Source organism: Oncorhynchus gorbuscha, linkage group LG12 (genome assembly GCF_021184085.1).
Source record: "Oncorhynchus gorbuscha isolate QuinsamMale2020 ecotype Even-year linkage group LG12, OgorEven_v1.0, whole genome shotgun sequence".
NCBI lineage: Eukaryota > Metazoa > Chordata > Actinopteri > Salmoniformes > Salmonidae > Oncorhynchus > Oncorhynchus gorbuscha.
The window spans coordinates 76,630,698-76,646,939 of record NC_060184.1 but is presented as its reverse complement, the minus strand read 5'-3'; the positions used below and the strand labels follow the sequence as shown (position 1 = coordinate 76,646,939).

At 44.1% G+C, this 16,242-nt stretch overlaps 1 pseudogene across 1 annotated transcript in view; it reads right to left on the bottom strand.

The window, feature by feature from the left end:
* Positions 1 to 13,714, bottom strand: part of LOC123990429 — a 57,166-nt pseudogene extending 43,452 nt beyond the window's left edge. Inside the window, exons 1-4 of the transcript XR_006830635.1 lie at positions 13,669 to 13,714; positions 12,519 to 12,629; positions 9,081 to 9,174; positions 8,410 to 8,547 (exon numbers count right to left, since the gene is read on the bottom strand). The product of XR_006830635.1 is annotated as a solute carrier family 12 member 7-like (transcript). The remainder of the gene's footprint in view (positions 1 to 8,409; positions 8,548 to 9,080; positions 9,175 to 12,518; positions 12,630 to 13,668) is intronic.
* Positions 13,715 to 16,242: the final 2,528 nt, after the last annotated feature.

The following is a 16,242-nucleotide window of genomic DNA, read 5'->3' as shown; positions in this document are numbered from 1 at the left end:
ACATTTAAGATTTTGCCTTACATTAGGTGTCACGACACATTATACAGAGCATTTGGAAACTATTCAGACCCCTTGACTTTTTCCATATTTTGCTATGTCACAGCCTTATTCTGAAATTGATTAAATCCCCCCCCTCCAATCTACACACGATACCCCATAATGACAAAGCAAAAACATTTTTTTTATTTTGGGAAATGTATATAGTAATATCAGTAATTAAGTATTCAGACCCTTCACTCAGTACTTTGTTGAAGAATCTCTGGCAGCAGTTACAGCATCGAGTCTTCTTGGGTATGATGCTGCAAGCTTGGCACACCTGTATTTGGGGAGTTTCTCCCATTCTTCTCTGCAGATCCTTAAGCTCTGTCAGGTTTGACGCTACGAGATTGTATTTTTACCTGTATTTGGAGAGTTTCTTCCCTAAAGATCGTCTGAAACTCTGTCAGGTTGGAAGAGGAGTGTTGCAGCACAGCTATATTCAGGTCTCTCCAGAGATGTTTGATCGGGTTCAAGTCCAGGCTCTGGCTGGGCCATTCAAGGACATTCAGAGACTTGTCCTGAAGCAACTGGACCAGGTTTCATCAAGGATCTCTCTATATTTTGCTCTGTTCATCTTTCTTTTGTTCCCGACTACTCCCCCAGTCCTTTCTGTTGAAAAACTTCTCCACAGCATGATGCTGCCACCACCATGCTTCACCGTAGGGATGGTGCCAGGTCTCCTCCAGACGTGATGCTTGACATTCAGGCCAAAGAGTTCAATCTTGGTTTCATCAGACAAGAGAATCTAGTTTCTCATGGTCTGAGAGTTCTTTAGGTGCCTTTTGGTTTCTGTCTGGCCACTCTACCATAAAGGCCTGATTGGTGGAGTGCTGCAGAGATGGTTGTCCTTCTAGATGGTTCTCCCATTTCCACAAAGGAACTCTGTCAGAGTGACCATCGGGTTCTTGGTCACCTCCCTGACTAAGGCCCTTCTCCCCTGATTGCTCAGTTTGGAGTCTTGGTGGTTCCAAACTTCTTCCATTTAAGAATGGAGGCCACTATGTTCTTTGGGACCTTCAATGCTGCAGACATGTTTTAGTTCCCTTTCCCAGATCTGTGCCGCGACTCAATCCGGTCTCCTTCGACCTCATTGCTTGGTTTTGTCAACAGTGGACCTTTATATAGACAGGTGTGTGCCTTTCCAAATCATGTCCAATCAATTGAATTTACCACAGGTGGGACTCCAATCAAGTTGTAGAAACATCTTAAGGATGATCAAAGGAAACAGGATGTACCTGAGCTCAATTTCGAGTCACAGAGTAAATACTTTAATTTGTAATAAATGTGCATTTACATTTCAAAAAACCTGTTTGCGCTTTGTTATTATGGGGTATTGTGATGTCATGATGGGGTATTGTGATGTCATTATGGGGTATTGTGATGTCATTATGGGGTATTGTGTGTAGATTGATGAGGATTTTTTTTTAAAACCTAGAACAGGATTAGAATAAAATAAACAAAATGTGGAAATAGTGAAGGGGTCTGAATACTTTCCGAATGCACTGTATGTTGGTGTTCCCATCCGCTACCATTGTGTACCACCTAAATATCACATTGCTCAGAATACTGGGCTAGCCAACATCCCACCCACTGCCTATTAGAACAAAACACACAAGAAAAAAAAAATAGCAGAAAACACTTTTACAAAAAAAGGGATTCATTAGTCATTATAAGCTTGGGAACACAGGTTTCTTTTCTTGAACCATTAAACAACAGGCTTTCAGCATGCTTTTAGAGAAGGGCACTCGACATGTAATGCCATGACACAAATGACTGATGATTGGCTGAAAGAAAATGTATAATAATGAGACAGTGGGAGCTGTACTGTTAGATTTCAGTGCAACCTTTCGACATTATGTGTTTTTGGCAAAACATATGTGTTGTGGCTTTGTGGGGGCTGTGATTTGGCAAAGTGTGTGGGGTTATATCCTTCCTGTTTGGCCCTGTCCGGGGGTGTCATCGGATGGGGCCACAGTGTCTCCTGACCCCTCCTGTCTCAGCCTCCAGTATTTATGCTGCAGTAGTTTATGGCTAGGGTCAGTTTGTTATATCTGGAGTACTTCTCCCTTCATATCCAGTGTCCTGTGTGAATGAGTATGCTCACTCTAATTCTCGCTTTCTCTCTCGGAGGAGGAGGACCTGAGCCCTCGGACCATGCCTCAGACTACCTGACATGATGACTCCTTGCTGTCCCCAGTCCACCTGGCCGTGCTGCTGCTCCAGTTTCAACTGTTCTGCCTGTGATTATTATTATTTGACCATGCTGGTAATTTATGAACATTTGAACATCTTGGCCATGTTCTGTTATAATCTCCACCCGGCACAGCCAGAAGAGGACTGGCCACCCAACATAAACCTAGAGAGGAACCAGGCTCTTCCTAGGTTTTGGCCTTTCTAGGGAGTTTTTCCTAGCCACCGTGCTTCTACACCTGCATTGCTTGCTGTTTGGGGTTTTAGGCTGGGTTTCTGTACAGCACTTTGAGATATCAGCTGATGTACGAAGGGCTATATAAATACATTTGATTTGATTATTTGGAATGAATCATTCTTGACCTCAGCTGAATCTGGTAATGAATTATGTGGCTGTTGAGAAAGTTGAGGAGACTAAACTTCTTGGTGTCAACTTAGACTGTAAATTGTCATGGTATTGATTCAATTGTTGGAAAGATGGTGAGAGGTCTGACTGTGATAAATAGATGTCCAGCCTTTTTAGGCCCACAGTCAACAAAAGTCCTGCTGGCTCTAATTTTATATAATCTTTACTACAGCCCGGTGATATGGTAAAGTGCTGCAAAGAAGGGTATGTATTGGGACATTTTGTGTTTTGTCCATTAAATGTGGATGCTACCACGGTTACGGCTAATCCTGAATGAATTGTGAATAATGATGAGTGAGAAAGTTAGACGCACAAATATCATACCCTCCCAAAAATGCTAACCTCCCCCCTGTTATTGTAATGGTGAGAGGTTAGCATGTCTTGGGGGTATTATATAAAATTCTAACCTCCCCTGTTATTGTAATGGTGAGAGGTTAGCATGTCTTGGGGGTATTATATAAAATTCTAACCTCCCCTGTTATTGTAATGGTGAGAGGTTAGCATGTCTTGGGGGTATTATATAAAATGCTAACCTCCCCTGTTATTGTAATGGTGAGAGGTTTGCATGTCTTGGGGGTATTATATAAAATTCTAACCTCCCCTGTTATTGTAATGGGTAGAGGTTAGCATGTATTGGGGGTATGATATAACATGCTAACCTCCCCCCTGTTATTGTAACGGTGAGAGGTTTGCATGTCTTGGGGGTATGATATAACATGCTAACCTCCCCCCTGTTATTGTAATGGTGAGAGGTTTAGCATGTCTTGGGGGTATTATATAAAATTCTAACCTCCCCTGTTATTGTAATGGTGAGAGGTTAGCATGTCTTGGGGGTATGATATAAAATGCTAACCTCTCCTGTTATTGTAATGGTGAGAGGTTAGCATGTCTTGGGGTATTATATAAAATTCTAACCTCCCCTGTTATTGTAATGGTGAGAGGTTAGCATGTCTTGGGGTATGATATAAAATTCTAACCTCCCCTGTTATTGTAATGGTGAGAGGTTAGCATGTCTTGGGGTATGATATAAAATGCTAACCTCTCCTGTTATTGTAATGGTGAGAGGTTAGCATGTCTTGGGGGTATTATATAAAATTCTAACCTCCCCTGTTATTGTAATGGTGAGAGGTTAGCATGTATTGGGGGTATGATATAACATGCTAACCTCCCCCTGTTATTGTAATGGTGAGAGGTTAGCATGTCTTGGGGGTATTATATAAAATTCTAACCTCCCCTGTTATTGTAATGGTGAGAGGTTAGCATGTATTGGGGGTATGATATAACATGCTAACCTCCCCCCTGTTATTGTAATGGTGAGAGGTTAGCATGTCTTGGGGGTATTATATAAAATTCTAACCTCCCCTGTTATTGTAATGGTGAGAGGTTAGCATGTCTTGGGGGTATTATATAAAATTCTAACCTCCCCTGTTATTGTAATGGTGAGAGGTTAGCATGTCTTGGGGGTATTATATAAAATGCTAACCTCCCCTGTTATTGTAATGGTGAGAGGTTTGCATGTCTTGGGGGTATTATATAAAATTCTAACCTCCCCTGTTATTGTAATGGGTAGAGGTTAGCATGTATTGGGGGTATGATATAACATGCTAACCTCCCCCCTGTTATTGTAACGGTGAGAGGTTTAGCATGTCTTGGGGGTATGATATAACATGCTAACCTCCCCCCTGTTATTGTAATGGTGAGAGGTTTAGCATGTCTTGGGGGTATTATATAAAATTCTAACCTCCCCTGTTATTGTAATGGTGAGAGGTTAGCATGTCTTGGGGGTATGATATAAAATGCTAACCTCTCCTGTTATTGTAATGGTGAGAGGTTAGCATGTCTTGGGGGTATTATATAAAATTCTAACCTCCCCTGTTATTGTAATGGTGAGAGGTTAGCATGTCTTGGGGGTATGATATAAAATTCTAACCTCCCCTGTTATTGTAATGGTGAGAGGTTAGCATGTCTTGGGGGTATGATATAAAATGCTAACCTCTCCTGTTATTGTAATGGTGAGAGGTTAGCATGTCTTGGGGGTATTATATAAAATTCTAACCTCCCCTGTTATTGTAATGGTGAGAGGTTAGCATGTATTGGGGGTATGATATAACATGCTAACCTCCCCCCTGTTATTGTAATGGTGAGAGGTTAGCATGTCTTGGGGGTATTATATAAAATTCTAACCTCCCATGTTATTGTAATGGTGAGAGGTTAGCATGTCTTGGGGGTATGATATAAAATGCTAACCTCCCCTGTTATTGTAATGGTGAGAGGTTAGCATGTCTTGGGGGTATTATATAAAATGCTAACCTCCTGTTATTGTAATGGTGAGAGGTTAGCATGTCTTGGGGTATTATATAAAATGCTAACCTCCCCTGTTATTGTAATGGTGAGAGGTTAGCATGTCTTGGGGGTATTATATAAAATTCTAACCTCCCCTGTTATTGTAATGGTGAGAGGTTAGCATGTCTTGGGGGTATTATATAAAATGCTAACCTCCCCTGTTATTGTAATGGTGAGAGGTTAGCATGTCTTGGGGGTATGATATAAAATGCTAACCTCCCGTTATTGTAATGGTGAGAGGTTAGCATGTCTTGGGGGTATGATATCTGTGCATCTAACTTTCTCACATTCTATTCTTACACGTTCTATTCTTATTTACAATAAAAGTGACTCAATACATTATATACACACAATTCATTTATATTGGGCACAAAATAAACATCGGCAACACAACCAAAACAAACAGCAAGTGCATCCTACAAAATTTGTAGAGACACACGCTTGATGTAGTTAGTCATTGCGTCATATGGATATGGGACCAAATGCTTAACTTTTTACTACTTTAATACACATAAGTGAATTTGTCCCAATACTTTTGGTCCCCTAAAATAGGGAGGGGGGGGGACTATGTACAACAAGTGCTGCAATTTTTAAAATGGTTCACCTGACATGTGAAACGGCTAGCTTAGTTAGCGGTGGTGCGCGCTAATTAGCGTTTCAATCGGTGACGTCACTTGCTCAGAGACCTTGAAGTAGTAGTTCCCCTTGCTCTGCAAGGGCCGCGGCTTTTGTGGAGCGATGGGTAACGATGCTTCGTGGGTGACTGTTGTTGATGTGTGCAGAGGGTCCCTGGTTCGCACCCGGGTATGGGCGAGGGGACGGTCTAAAGTTATACTGTTACACATGGATGGAAATACCCTCAAATTAAAGCTGGCAGTTTGTACTTTAACCTCAAGGTAACTAACATTTCAGAGTGCTGGAAAATTGACTTTTAGAAGTAAATCTGAAGGGCAAGGCATCCCAAATCCACCACAGATACTCCAACAAACGCACAGTGAAGCTAAGAGGCCCACCCTGTACCGTGATGAAACCTTCAAGACATTTGATCACAGGCATCAACCTCACAGGTACATTCCATCAGGAAGTTTCACAACAGCACCACAATTGTTAAAAATTGTCCCAAAATTGTCCCAAAGTACCATCCCCTATTTGTCCAAAGTGGTAGCTACCTTTTTGACCATCTCTCAATCTAAACCCAAAGGAAAGTCCCACTGATCGTTGTCTGAGAGGGGAGGACAGGAAAGAGGTGAGACAAATGTCATTGGCATGGGAAAGGGTTTGTGGTTACAATGAAATTGCCGCAACACTTGGAAAACAATGTTGGACGGTGGGTATTCCCTTTTGGATTTTAAGCAACAAACTGGGGTAGGACAACAACAACTTAATAAAAGGTTTCTCCAGGCTGGAACTGTGGGAAAAGAGGTATAAAGGACGGGGTTGTATGCCAGACACATGTAAGAGAATGAGGCCTTCTGTTCTTCAAAAAAGGACAGCACCTGATTTACAGCATCAGATAAAGCAACTGAACAGCAAATAAATTCAGCCCAGTAGAAAAAAAGATTGCTTGAATGATTATCAATCATGCTTTCATCCCAAGGACCACACAGGTCCCTTCAACTATCACACTGTCTCAAGAGGAGGTACTCTGCTTGACTTATTGCACAACACCCAGACCACCACCTGGCACCCGCTCCCATGTCGAACTCTGGTGGAGTACCAATACAGATACATTTCAGACAGACCTGCATTCACTTCTTGCTGTGGTGGTGGCTTTAGGGGAGGGCTTGGTGGTGGTGGCTTTAGGGGAGGGCTTGGTGGTGGTGGCTTTAGGGGAGGGCTTGGTGGTGGTGACTTTAGGGGGGGGCTTGGTGGTGGTGACTTTAGGGGGGGGGGTGTGGTGGCGGTGGCTTTAGAGGAAGGCGTGGCGGCGGTGGCTTTAGGGGAGGCGTGGCGGGCTTTAGGGAGCGGTGGCTTTAGGGGAAGGCGTGGCGGCGGTGGCTTTAGGGGAAGGCGTGGCGGCGGTGGCTTTAGGGGAAGGCGTGGCGGCGGTGGCTTTAGGGGAAGGCGTGGCGGCGGTGGCTTTAGGAGGGCGTGGCGGCGGTGGCTTTAGGAGGGCGTGGCGGCGGTGGCTTTAGGAGGGCGTGGCGGCGGTGGCTTTAGGAGGGCGTGGCGGCGGTGGCTTTAGGAGGGCGTGGCGGCGGTGGCTTTAGGAGGGCGTGGTGGCGGTGGCTTTAGGAGGGCGTGGTGGCGGTGGCTTTAGGAGGGCGTGGTGGCGGTGGCTTTAGGAGGGCGTGGTGGCGGTGGCTTTAGGAGGGCGTGGTGGCGGTGGCTTTAGGAGGGCGTGGTGGCGGTGGCTTTAGGAGGGTGGCTTTAGGGGGCGTGGCGGTGGCTTTAGGAGGGCGGGGTGGCGGTGGCTTTAGGAGGGCGGGGTGGCGGTGGCTTTAGGAGGGCGGGGTGGCGGTGGCTTTAGGAGGGCGGGTGGGTGGCTTTAGGAGGGCGGGGTGGTGGATTTAGGAGGGCGGGGTGGTGGATTTAGGAGGGCGGGGTGGTGGATTTAGGAGGGCGGGGTGGTGGATTTAGGAGGGCGGGGTGGTGGATTTAGGAGGGCGGGGTGGTGGATTTAGGAGGGCGGGGTGGTGGATTTAGGAGGGCGGGGTGGTGGATTTAGGAGGGCGGGGTGGTGGATTTAGGAGGGCGGGGTGGTGGATTTAGGAGGGCGGGGTGGTGGATTTAGGAGGGCGGGGTGGTGGATTTAGGAGGGCGGGGTGGCTTGTTTGAAACATAAAAAATATAAAGCCAACAATGATCAATCACACTTTAGCTCACGTAGACAAACAAAGTGAGCATGTTTACATGTCCTTCGTGCTTCTCTGGTCAAAGACCCTGTTCTGGAATGCTACACACGGAATGTTTTCTCTGGTCAAAGACCCTGTTCTGGAATGCTACACACGGAATGTTTTCTCTGGTCAAAGACCCTGTTCTGGAATGCTACACACGGAATGTTTTCTCTGGTCAAAGACCCTGTTCTGGAATGCTACACACGGAATGGTTTCTCTGGTCAAAGACCCTGTTCTGGAATGCTACACACGGAATGTTTTCTGGTCAAAGACCCTGTTCTGGAATGATTTATTCACAACTTGTTTTTAAAAGGCACCATTAATCAACAGTAAATATGTATGACGGGATACACTAACCAAGTGAAGACATTTTAAAACCTGGAAACAATGATATGCCCTAAATACCGACAGTCTAAGCAAAGCCGTTTCCTCCAGTCTTGAGAACACCCACACGTTGAGAGGATTACATTTGCCTTGTCATTATCACCAATATCAGACAGTAGGAGTCTGTTTTGCTTAGAAGTGGCTTGTGTCACTAAAAGTGTATCTGGAATTGAAAAATGTTATTGTCCACTGTGGAGACAACAGGCTCACCTTGACTGGTTTCTTACTCCTGGCTGGCCCCTCCTCATCGTCTGCCTCCTCGTGCTCTTTGACCCCCTGAGTGAGATTGGTGTAGTTGGCCAACTTGTTGAGTAGCGAGGACACCATGGGGTTGCTGTCCATCTCTTCCTGTGAAAAATAACAAATTAAAAAAACAGAACACAAAAAGTATCATAACACATCTTGGCATGCTGTCTACATAAAAGGACAGACAAATAACCCGGTAACCGGAGTGGTGGGTGAAACCATCAAGAGGAATTTCAAAATTCAAATCAAAGTAGATTGGAATAGTTTTGCTGAAGTGAATTATAGTAGAAGTAGAAATGGATTTCCCAGTATAAGGGATCACTAGCACAGAGAGGTTAGTTAGGGTAGACAAATGGCATTAGACAGTAGAAATTGATTTCCCAGTATAAGGGATCACTAGCACAGAGAGGTTAGTTAGGGCAGACAAATGGCATTAGACAGTAGAAATGGATTTCCATTATTCATTCGGTATAAGGGATCACTAGCACAGAGAGGTCAGAGGGCAGACAAATGGCATTAGACAGTGACAACTGGATGAGTATAAAAGAGGGAAAGCCCCTTCACTTTTAACATTGAATCCCAGGTCAAACGCCCATGTAAAAGGTGATTATTGGATATTGGATGTTGACAGTTACCTCGAAGAGGGCCATGTTCTTCCCATCATATAGTTTCCTTTGTCATGGTCTGTGTTGTTAATGAAGGGACTGCTTTCCTTTGGCATGCCATCGCCTGTGGAAGCAAAAGAGACAGTTTTTGAGAAAACAAACCTCCATTGCAGTCATTGAAGTGACTGTTCGGCTGATGGAAGTAAATGGATGACAGAGTAGATTAAAGGTTGCAAGATCGAATCCCCAAGCTGACAAGGTAAAACAAAAATCTGTTGTTCTGCCCCTGAACAAGGCAGTTAACCCACTGTTCCTAGGCCATCATTGAAAATAAGAATTTGTTCTTAACTGACTTGCCTAGTTAAATAAAGGTTACATTTTAAATTTAATTAAAAAGATTAACTGGCCGTTAACCAGAGGTGAACCTTAAATCAGAAGAAAATATGGCAAAAGCTAAAACCAAGCAGTTTGTTTAGAAGACAACTCAACTCCTCCAACTGTCCCTTCAATGAGTTTCAGGTCATCCCCTGAGTCGTTCTCTACTGGGACATGAAGGACCATCACGGTGATGGATGTCTATACTCTGGTGGGAATTGTTCATTGATCCAGCTATTAAAACTTGCAACGGAGTAAAACACACATCCCCCTCACGGGTTGATATGGTTCAAAAACATCTGTCATTTCCATTGATTTCCATTGGGTCGCAGGCTATAAATAGACTAGCCTCGACTAATGCTTAAAACCCAGAAGAAAAAGGGAATGTCAATCAAATACTATAACTGCCACTGCTACAGAGGGCAGTAGTGCTGGAGAGTGGAGATTATTCCTACTGAGCTACTGTAGTCTCTCATTTCAAACCTGCTGTGTTTTAGTGTTAGCGTCAGTCTGGCTAGCCGATTGTATCAACAGAGAGGAAACTACAGACCAAGACAGGGAATGAAGACTAAACAAAACAAGGGGAATTTAGTTTGTTTGGGCTGTGTTAAAAACGGCAACCCGGCATTAAAGAAAACTTTTTTTATAATAATCAAAGAAAATGAGAGGCAACTGTAGCAAATGACTCAAGCTTATGATTCTCCTCCAGTATTTATGCTGCAATAGTTTGTGTCAGGGGGCTAGGATCAGTCTGTTATATCTGGAGTATTTCTCCTGTCTTATCTGTGGGAATTTTAGTATGGTCCCTATAATTCTCTCCTTCCCGGGGAACCTGAGCCCTAGGACCATGCCTCAGTACGACCTGGCCTGATGACTCCTTGGTGTCCGCAGTCCACCTGGTGGTGCTGCTGCTCCAGTTTCAACTGTTCTGCCTGCAGCTATGGAACCTTGACCTGTTCACCGGACGTACTACCTGTCCCAGACGTGCTGTTTTTGACTCTTGCGCGCCTGCTGTCTGGATCTCTAAATGCTCAGCTATGAATTGCCACTGACATTTACTCCTGAGGAGCTGACCTGTTGCACCCTCGACAACCACTGTCATTATTATTATTTGACCCTACTGGTCATCTATGAACATTTGAACATCTTGGCCATGTTCTGTTATAATCTCAACCCGGCACAGCCAGAAGAGGACTGGCAACCCCTCAGAGGTTCCTCTCTAGGTTTCTTGATAGAAAGGCAGGAACCTTTCTAAGGAGTTTTCCTGGCCACTGTGCTTCTACATCTGCCTTTGTGATATCGGCTGATGTAAAAAGGGCTTTAATAAATGCAGTGGAAAGAAAAAAATATGTGAACCCTTAACTGAATTTCTGCATAAATTGGTCATAAAATGACATGTGAACTTCATCTTAATCACAATCGCAGGCAAACACAGTCTGCTCAAACTAATAACACAAATTATTGTATTTATTTTGTCTATATTGAATACATCATTTAAACATTCACAGGGTAGGTTGGAAAAGTATGTGAACCCCCCTAGGCTAATGATTGGAGTCAGGAGTCAGCTACCCTGGAGTACAATCATTGAGACGAGATTGGAGATGTTGGTTAGAGCTGCCCTGGAGTACAATCATTGAGACAGGATTGGAGATGTTGGTTAGAGCTGCCCTGGATAGGATTGGAGATGTTGGTTAGAGCTGCCCTGGAGTATAAAAGAAAGACCTCACAAAATTTGAGTTTGCTATTCTCAAGAAACATGCCTCGAACAAAATAGATCTCAGAAGACCCAAGATTAAGAATTGTTGACTTGCATAAAGCTGGAAAGGGTTACCAAATTATCTCTAAAAGCATTGATGATCATCAGTCCACAGTAAGACAAATTGTCTATAAATGGAGAAAGTTCAGCACGTTTGCCAACATCTCTTTTGATGAGTCTACGATACACAAAACACTAAACAAGAATATTCATGGGACACCACGGAAGAAGCCACTGCTGTCCAAAAAAAAACATTGCTGCACATCTGAAGTTTGCAAAAAAAGCATCTGGATGTTCCACAGCGCTACTGGAAAAATACTCTGTGGACAGATTATACTACAGTTGAGTTGTTCGGAAGGAACGCACAACACTAAGTGTGGAGAAAGAAAGGCACAGCACACCAACATCAATCCCTCATCCCAACTGTAAAGTACTGTGAAGGGGGAGTCATGGTTTGGAGCTGCTTTTCTGCCTCAGGGACTGGACAGCTTGCGATCGTCGACAGAAAAATGAATTGCCAATTTTATCATTAAAATTTTTCAGGAGAATGTAAGGTTATCTGTCCACCAATTGAAGCTCAACAGAAGTTGGGTGATGCAACAGGACAACGACCCAAAACACAGAAGTAAATCAACAAAATGGCTTAAACAGAATAAAATACATCTCCTGGAATGGCCCAGTCAGTCCTGACCTCAAAACAATTGAGATGCTGTGGCATGACCTCAAGAGAGCAGTTCACACCAGACATCCCAAGAATATTGCTGAACTGAAACAGTTTTGTAAAGAGGAATGGTCCAAAATTCTTCATGACCATTGCGCAGGTCTGATCCGCAACTACAGAAAACATTTGGTTGAGGTTATTGCTGCCAAAGGAGGGTCAACCAGTTGTTAAATCCAAGGGTTCACATACTTTTCTCACCCTGCACTGTGAATGTTTACATGGTGTGTTCAATAAAGACATGAAAACTTACTTGTTGGTGTGTTATTAGTTTAAGCAGACTGTGTTTGTCTATTGTTGTGACTTAGATGAAGATCAGATAAAAAGTTATGACTCATTTATGCAGATATCCAGGTAATTCAAAAGAGTTCACATACTTTTTCTGGCCACTGCACATTTGATTGATTAACACTAAATAACGTTTCCTCAGAAATGGTCAATAAGATGCTTTAGGTCAGGTTTTTGCAATACAATGCTCTACATTGTTCGCCTAGCAAAAATTAAATATTTTAAATATGCCGGCATAATTCATCCCATATCTTGAATCTAAAAAGGAGGAAGTCCTGAAAATGCTACCTTAGCTCATGATAATGCTGTTTCCAGAGACTAATAGTGGAACCTTTCCTCTTGTGAGGGCTCATATCCGTACACTGGAAGGTGGCGTAGTCATGTGTCTGACCACAACATTCTAGCACCAAACTGTGAGCCGAGCCGACACTTCCTCGGCATTCTGCAAAACAAATGTTTTGAGTAAGCAGAGAAGTGGACAGCCTCTAACATATGGGGTTAAGATACCAATGGTCTACGTATAGCACTACCAAGATACAATGTGAGAGTGTCTCCTGTTTCAACACACCCGGTAACCAGAGTGTCTCCTGTTTCAACACACCCGGTAACCAGAGTGTCTCCTGTTTCAACACACCCAGTAACCAGTGTCTCTCCTGTTTCAACACACCCGGTAACCAGTGTCTCTCCTGTTTCAACACACCCGGTAACCAGTGTCTCCTGTTTCAACACACCTGGTAACCAGTGTCTCCTGTTTCAACACACCCGGTAACCAGAGTGTCTCCTATCCCCACCCATTGAAGTGATTATACAAGTCAGCCAAATCCATTCATTCATATGGATTCTGGTAGAATGTGACCATTGACCACTGTGTAACTTTTGCTGCTTGATCCTGCTGCTGGGAATAAAAGGCTTTTAGCCGAAGCCCTGTGGTAATCGTAGAGAGTCAGAACGCCCTTGTGTTACACACAGAGCAGAGAGCAGAGAGCTTATGGTGAATGAATTGATAGTGTGTGTGGGGAAGGGATAACATAAATATAGGGAATGTGAGTAAATATGTGGCGAGGCAAGGGGTAGCAACTCCACGTCTGAAACAGTCTGAAAGTCTGAAACGGTACACACTACAGGTAATCGTTGGCTTTAATGACGCTAAAGCCCAACGTCATCAAATCCCCTTTGAACCAAGGTTTAATTCCTGTGTGCTGGGTCTAGTCTTAGTGCGGTGCAGAAGTAATTGCAGCATTACCATGTGTGCAAGTGGAACACAGTGTAAGGATGACCCAAAATAATTAGTTGGTCTGGATTCCTTTTCAACTGGAGACAATATTGATGGCAGCAATAGCAGGTAATCCTACGACCTATGGAAAGTGAAAGTACGAAATTGCATTGACCTATTGCTGAGAGACAATTATATATTTATTATTCAAGCCAATGTTTCAGGTCAACAATCCAATTCTCAGGTTTCCCCAGAGCCATAAACGTACTGTAGCTGCGATCTATGCCAATGAAGCTGCAGAATCCCTGGACCATGCCCCATCATCCGACAACACAGCAGGTGAAGAGATCCAAAGTCCACCAAATGAACATCAACACCTCCTCACACTGATCTCTGTCACTCACAGGATGGATCCATGTGCTTACCAGAGACATGATGTTGTGCTAACCAGAGACATGTTGTTGTGCTAACCAGAGTCATGTTGTTGTGCTAACCAGAGTCATGTTGTTGTGCTAACCAGAGTCATGTTGTTGTGCTAACCAGAGTCATGTTGTTGTGCTAACCAGAGACATGTTGTTGTGCATGTTGTTGTGCTAACCAGAGTCATGTTGTTGTGCTAACCAGAGTCATGTTGTTGTGCTAACCAGAGTCATGTTGTTGTGCTAACCAGAGACATGTTGTTGTGCTAACCAGAGACATGTTGTTGTGCTAACCAGAGACATGTTGTTGTGCTAACCAGAGACATGTTGTTGTGCTAACCAGAGACATGTTGTTGTGCTAACCAGAGACATGTTGTTGTGCTAACCAGAGACATGTTGTTGTGCTAACCAGAGACATGTTGTTGTGCTAACCAGAGACATGTTGTTGTGCTAACCAGAGACATGTTGTTGTGCAAGGAGCTGAAAAGGCCACGGGAGCATCGCTCAGATGACAATGAGATTGAACATTCGTTAGCATGGTACTCTCTATGGGTCTGATAGTCAGCTAGAACTCCAGACAGACTGTCTGGAGCATCTTATCAGAAGTCTAGGAGGGACGGGGGTCAATGTTAGAGGGAGTAAAAAGGGGGAAGAGGTTAGTGTGTCTAGCCTTGACAGTAAATAAAAAGTGTGTGGGTGTGTATGCGCGTGTATTTGTGAGTGAACCAATGTGTGTGTATTGCAACATGCCCAAGTGTGTGTAGATGTGTGAAGGAATGGGGGGGGGGGGGGGGGGGGGGTCGAGGGAGCACTACGGGGAAAGTCTCTGGAGACATGGTCAAGTTTCATATTGGCTAGCCGACCACAGCCAAGATGGTGACCTACTTCACAGACATGTGGGCGAGTCACTGCTGCCGTCATAGGTGCCTTTTGATCCCTTTTCAAGGTAGGCAGCTACTCCGGGCCAGACAATGGCCCTCTTCAAATTAGATAACTAGCTGGAGATAGAGAGAGGGTGGGTGAGCATCAGAGTGGGTGAGAAGGCCAGAGAGAGCACGAGAGAGAGAGGGTGGGTGAGCATCAGAGTGGGTGAGAAGGCCAGAGAGAGCACGAGAGAGAGAGAGGGTGGGTGAGCATCAGAGTGGGTGAGAAGGCCAGAGACGAGAGAGACAAAACACACCGTTCTGAAAGGGTGCGAGTTGGGAAAGAGTCCGCTGCTGATTGGGCTGACAGGCGTTATTCTCTGCAGCGACATTTTGCCTAAACCCATCTCGTTTTGCCTAAACCCATCTCGTTTTGCCTAAACCCATCTTGTTTTGCCTCAGCCGGCTGCTCAAGAAGAATACCCAAATTCTTGTTATTCTTCCCTAAATCTCTGCACAACAAACATTCACACTGACCCAGGTCAGCTCTGATAGAAGATACGGGAACCACGCGGTGCCATTTTCAGTGTGTTCTCTTGGTCTCCGACTGTATAGTTTCATTGAGGCTTCTCTACGTCATAGTATAAAGGTCAAAACAACCCCAGACAATCGCCATGTACTAAACAAGCTAACCAAGCCGTGGGCTGTTAAATGGTTGAGTGTCTTCCTCATAGTAATGTAAGATTCTGACATAGAGCTCTGTGTCTGTGTCTGTGTGTGTGTGTGTGTGTGTGTGTACGTACGTACTAAGAAAGACCCAACAGTTAGGCCTATCCCAAGCAAAACTCTCATTAGTGAAGCAGACGCCTTACTGATGCTGTGGACGCAGGCATACAACCAATGCTCCCTTACCTAAACTTCCATTCTAAACAACCCCTCACAAACCATGGGATAACCATCAGTATCAGGCAACAGCAAGCCACTGTCCACAAAATAAACCAACCCAGCTTCACCCAAATCATTAGGCAGCAACAAAGGAACGTATTCCCCAGTAAGGCAACAGTGCTTTAAAGTCAAAGGTGAATTGACGCAGTTTAATTGAATTAAAATCATATGTTATTTGTCACATGCTTTGTAAACAACAGGTGTAAAGAGTGAAATGCTAACTTAAGGTCCATTCCCAACAATACAGAGAGAACAATAATGAGAAATAATATAAAAATGACAAACACATGGAATAATGAGTAACGATAACTTGGGTACATACACATACCAGTACCGAGTCGATGTGCAGGGGTACAAGGTAACTACCAGTCATAAGTTTGGACACACCTACTCATTCCAGGGTTTATTTTTACTATGTTCTACATTGTAGAATAATAGTGAAGACATCAAAACTATGAACACACTATGAACACACTTGGCATTCTCTCAACCAGATTCACCTGGAATGCTTTTCCAGCATTCTTGAAAAAGTTCCCACATATGCTGACCCCTTGTTGGCTGCTTTTCCTTCACTCTGCGGCACAACTCATCCCAAACCATCTCAATTGGGTTAAG